This window comes from Crocodylus siamensis, chromosome 5 (genome assembly GCF_052110815.1).
Source record: "Crocodylus siamensis isolate JL-2025a chromosome 5, ASM5211081v1, whole genome shotgun sequence".
In the NCBI taxonomy this organism is placed as follows: Eukaryota; Metazoa; Chordata; order Crocodylia; family Crocodylidae; genus Crocodylus; species Crocodylus siamensis.
The window spans coordinates 11,007,018-11,013,040 of NC_143399.1; positions in this window are offsets into that span (position 1 = coordinate 11,007,018).

The window sequence follows — 6,023 nt, forward strand, 5'->3', positions numbered from 1 at the left end:
CCGGGCGCAGTGTTTCGGCCGCGCCTTTCGTCCCGCCCTCCCCCGTGGCCCTGCGGGCCCGGACGCTGTGCGGGAGCCGGAGCTCCGTCTCCAGGGGCGCAGCGGGAGACCGAGGCGAGGGCATTTATTACAACGCCCGTTCAATGTTGCGCCTGCTGGATGCAGCTGGGCGGCAGGTTCTTAGAAATGGCATGAACGTCACGCCAAAATAAGGCGGAAACTCCTGGGCTAGGTTCAAGCCGCCTGGGCTGCCCCGGGGTCACACCCAGCTGAGGACCGGCCCCCCCGGCTTCGCTCCGTGAAGCGGGTTGCTTCGCCCTCCCCGGCTAAGAAAAAAAAAAGATGCCGGGTACACACAGCCCTCGTTACTGCTGCTGGCTAATTGCATTTCTTTGCTGGCTCTTGCCGTGAGAGCCTCGGATTCTCGCTCTGCTTTTTTTTTTTTTCCAAAGCAGGCTGCACAAGAATAATCCCCGCCCGTGTAGCATTATCGTCGCCCCCCCGTCCGCGTTTGAGCCCGTTATTTTCTGGCAACCGCCTTCCAGAGGCGGAGGCCCTCGAGCAGGCGGCTGGAGGCGCTGCAGGGAGCAGGGAGGCTCTGGGGGCTGGGGTACCAGCCGCGTTTGTCCGTGGGGTTTCTGTCCACCTTGCAGCCTTGCTGAACGAGGCCGTATTTCAGTTTCCAGCGAACTGCCAGGACGCGGTCGTGGGCCTGAGCGGCGAAGACGCACACGGACGCCTCGGGGTCATGCATCAGGGCGTCGAGAGCTGGAGTGACGGGGGAAAGTCGATCAGAAACTGCAGAGCTCTCATAATAATCACCGATATCTAGAGAGGGAAGGGGTCTCGGCCTTGCCGCTCCAGCTGCATGAAAGTCCCATCCTAAGACTTCTGCTCGGATTCTCCACCTCCTCCCACTCCTCTGTACAGGAATCTGAAGGACCCCCGCAGCACGCAACTGTACCACCAGTTACACGACTTATGTGGCACGGCATTGCCCTGCTCAAAGCTGAACATTTAGTGGCTGCATCCTTAGGCTTAGCCCTGAAGAACTTGCAATAACTGGAAGGCAGAACCCAAACTTTGCCTGCCTGAAGTCAGGGGGCTACTATATGAGCACAGGAGCAAAAGTGAAAAGAATAGGTAAAGAAGGAAAAGGTATTAGGACCATTTATAAGGGTACTGGGATTTATGGGTGCTGGGATATTATTGTCAAGTCCCCTATGATTCAGTGGTAGCATCCTTGTCTACCACACAGGAGACCTGGGTTCGATTCTGAGACACTTATACAACTACAGCCATGGAGGCACCGAATGTCTAGACTCAGTCTGGTCTTCGGATTTGGTCTCAGTGGCCTAAAGGGAGGATGGAAGGTCTGGGCAGCCTCCACCCCTCCAAAAATTCATCCCCAGGCATGTGCATTGAAGGTCTGGGTGGCCCTCATGCATACACCATGATCCAGGAGGATTAATAGTTGCCACCATATTATTGTGATGCTCACAAGAAGAATACCTAGATGGGCAGGCTCTCCGAGGAACCTGTTAAATGACCTTGTTATGCTCAATTCTTTTCATTGGGGCAGAGAAGGAAGTTTTTAAGAGGAATTTAATGATAAAGCGTAGGGGGAAGAGGTAGAGTTAGACCATTTCAAGTGCTATTTATAATTCCTTTGCATAGAGTACAGCTTTGTGGGTATATCAATCCCAACATCTTCTCAGATGCACAAATACTCATTCAAAAGGGCAGGCATCTACATATGAGGTTTTTACTTACCATTGCTTATGCTATTCAAGTCTTCTTCTGTCATCCTTTTGTCCACGTGCACAACCAAGAACCCTAAACATACCATTAAAAGCAGTGAATTCCCCTTTCTCCTCCATTCATTCTCCACTGGGGACTTCACTTCTGAAGTTTTTATCTTTCATAAGGAAAATCCCTCAGATATTTGGACAAGTTCTAAAATCCTGAGACACACAGGCTGATGTGGGGGAGGGCAGCACCTTGTTCAAAGCCCAAGGAAGTCAAAATGAAGCCTTTCAACTTGCTTCAAAAGGCTTTGGATTGAGGCCATACCAAGAAGTTAGCTTTTAAGAGAAGGGCACACATTCTTGGAGAGGAATTCTCCCTGAAAAGACAAAGGTGTTTTGGGGATCCCACCAGGAGCAGATGCCAATTGGAGAGCTCTTTGGGCTATTTTGTTAAGAGCATGTGGTTAGGGGTTAAGAGCATTTCTGTATTAATGTAGCATTCAATCCCAGAACATCAAGAAATCATGACATCTGGACAGAACCAGTTGATTTGTGCTGCCAGATGAAACCCTGCAGACAAAGGACTTGTGCTAAAGAAAATCAAATTCTTTTGTGCTTACCTATGAATGTGGCTGCAGCCGTTCGTAAACAAGGCTCTGCACTTTTAAGGTAAATTTGACTCTGCAACAAAAACCTTTGGATATTTTTCTCATGTTTCTTCACCTAAGGCAAGAAATGTCATAGGAAGGTCCTCCATAAACTTCTCACATACTCAAAGCCTGATAAAGGCTTTGACTGTGCTACTTCTTCAGTATTAACCTTTAACATATCAACGCACAATTTTAAGAAAGATCACTTACAAGGTAGTGGCATATTTTATCCACATCCTCTTGATGGTTGTGCCAGGCCTTCCTGCTACCAACCTGCTTGGGAAGTTTCCAGTTCATGAGTCGAGAACATTCATCCAAAGCTTTCTTACATTTCTGAAAGAAAAGATGGGAGTCGCAGCGTTTCAAGGAGCTGAGTACTGTAAATATCATCCAACTCCTAATAATGGGCTATGTGTGGGAGAACTTCCCCTGTGCAAGTGTTGGATGGGGAGCTCTAAGTTATCTCTACAAAAGAAGGATCAGGAGAAAATCCTCCTTTGAAAGGCGGTGCTGGAGAAGCATCTGTCTGGAGATCTCACGGATTTAGGTTCTTTGGTATGGGGATATAAGTGATTATAGGAACTGGCCTCTGCCATGTCAGGGTTCCCCTCTTGCAGGTGCAGAAGTAATGGGATAAAGCTGTTCAAGATTTCTTCCTCCTTGATAAGTCTCTGACTCTTCTTCACCTTCTTGAGTATGCTCCCAAAAAGAGAAATGGCAGCACAGCGCACACTCTCTCTGTTCTGTGAGCGATACAAAGAGAGGAAGTCAGGGGCAGAACGTTTAGTGAGCAGACAGTTCTCTTCATCCTGTTTTATGAGGGAAATGATAGGCTCGGTCTGCAATTATAGCTGCTCCCTCTTATATGAACTATGAGATGCCAAATAATTTTCAGTGATACTGTTTTTTCAGGAGAAAATTGGGTTTTTGCTGACCCAAAATGTGTTATCAAAACCAGCTGTTTCACATGGAAAAAACTGTCTCCCCATCAAAGTGTTTTGACTGAAAGTGGGGTTGTTGGTTGTAGCCATGTTGGTCTAAGGATTCAGGCAGACACGTTTCTTTGGGTAGATGTGATATCTTTTCTTCAGCCTCGGCTGAAAATGAAGATTTTAGCTGAAACTGGAAGTTACAGTGGGGCACAGGAGTTGTAGTTTGGTCCTGCCCCTACTCTTCTCTATGGGCTGAGATGACTAGCTGGACTCTGTTTCTTAATGCATCGTGACCTCCTCTTCTAGCAAAGGGAAGCTGCGTAATGCAGCCAGTATTATCAGGAACTGACTGAGGTCCACATCCTTCACAGTGTGGAGTCCCCTCAAGTCCTACTGACCTCAACGACAGAAGTTGAAGGCACTCTGCATAAGATTGGACCAACAGCAGTGTGTGCGTACAGTAAAAGCTATAAGGATTCTTTCTTCAAACTCTGCTGTTCGTTAGGTTGTCCAGTGTAACAGCATGTCTCCTGAGGCATGCATATATACTGCACCATGAATAGGAATATTTCCACATGCTACAGTAGAGCCTAACTTGTTAGACACTACTTTAACATAGGTTGGTGCCTCCAGTTCATAGACGCAGAGGCAGCTATAGTGGGACAGGATACAAGATAACTCTGGATGGGGTAGAAAGTGAGGATGACACTATTCTACTTCCATCCTTCAATAGAAATCACTACTGGTTTTCAGCAGAAATGTTCCTCTGCTTCTCCTTCCCCATTGCTACCCCGCACTCCTTCCTTACATCATCAAAGAGCTGTTGAAGAGGGTCGGTGATGCATCCAGGAAAGCTCGCTTCATCCAGGCCACTGAGAATCGTCTCAATGTCAGCAAGAGCCTCGACAACCAGCCTCCCATCAAGTCCATATAAGCTGTTTATCATGGCTGGCACTGGGATTGCGATCTCCTGCAGAGAACTTATTTACTAAAAACCCACCAACTATTCCCTACTGTATAGTTCAAGATTGTGTCTTCCAGTTTTAACTAAAAACAACGAACAAGATTCAGCTTAACTTTCCTAGAATCCTTCTAAACCCAGAGGAACCTCCCAAAAGAGTGGCAGGTTCTCTTAAAATAGGCTTTCATTCACTCATTTCAATTCACCAGCAGTAGGTTTTTTGGGCTGACAGTTACTCTAGACTTATTTTAGTGCTACTGGAACTATTACACTGGCTTTTATTGGGTCAGGGAATGCACTCCATCCCTCACCTTCCCTGTCCAGTTGGCCATGATGATCAATCCTCTGACACACAATGCCCGGACAACTGGATCCAGATCAGTCAGTCCCTTTGTTAGTCGGATCACAGAATATTCCTGTGGGAGCCGCTTAGCTTGTGGCATCTGAAGAAGCTAAGAAAACCAAAGGGCAGGTCAATGATAAGCTGTGGGCCGATGGCTGTCGATCTGAACCTGTGCTGCACAAATTCCTCACATTCCTGCACAAAGGGCTATAAAGGCTCCAATGTGCATGAAGGCAACAAGCCCACGCTCACAAGAGGATGAAGCCACCCACAGCGTCTCTTGGACTTCCTTGAAGACCTCTCATGCATACCAGCTTTCTCCAAACACTCAGATGTACCAGATCCTTGGAGAAGCAGACCAGCTGGTCAAAAAGGAAAGATGCAGGTGGCGCTTTTGTCTCACCACAGAGGTAAGCTAATGAATCTTACCTCAACAAAGAAGGCCAGCGCAGTGAGTCTGTGACACTCATCCCCCCGTTCAAGGAATGGGACTAGGAGGTACAAGATCTTCCAAAGCTCAGAGCAGCCATGGTGGAGCATGGTTCTGTGGCAGCAAACAGATACTTTTATTACTGGGCAGGAAAGTCTGGTCTTCAGCAAGTCACTAAAGGCACCTGGCTGAAGGGAAGGGCACTGGCAAGTCCTTGTCTCTTACCTGGCAAGCTGGCCCACCCCACGGTAGTGCTCCTCAGGGCTAGCAAGCAGTTCCCAGCCTCCATTCAGCTCCACAACGGCAAGCTCACACACATGTCCTGTCTTTAGGAGAAGGAGCTTTACTGTCCTTATCACCCACCTGAATACAGAGCAAAACCAGAATTGAAGGGTGGCATCAGCCTTGCTCGTAGTAATCCTTTATCCCGTGTATCACAGTTGGTCACACACACTATACTGCACTGCAGGGTAACAGAGATGTCAGGCCCAACCCTAGACTGCATTGCAATCTTCAGGCACTGTGCTAGGATGGCAAAATTGATTGTGAGACACTAAGCCACAGCAACTGGCAGTGTCTCACATTCTGCTCTAACGGATCCATCAAGCCCAACCCTGAATCGCACACATGCTGGACACACATTAGTATAACTCACATATTGTGCCCGAGCCTGCAGAGCACATGGATAGTATAATGGAAGCATAAAGACCCATCAGGCATGGCACACAACTGCTATAACAAATGCAATGAATCCGATGCCCTGTACCGCGTGCCCTGCGTACAAGCTACTGGGATTGGGGGAGTCCATGCCAGCATTGCACACACTGCATACAGGCTATTATAACTGACACATGGAGTCCATCCTCGCCCTGCGTGCAATGTGTACACATGCTGCTGTAACAGGCATCATGCCCAGGCCTGTGCTGCATGGATGCTACTATAACCAGGATGGGGAGCCC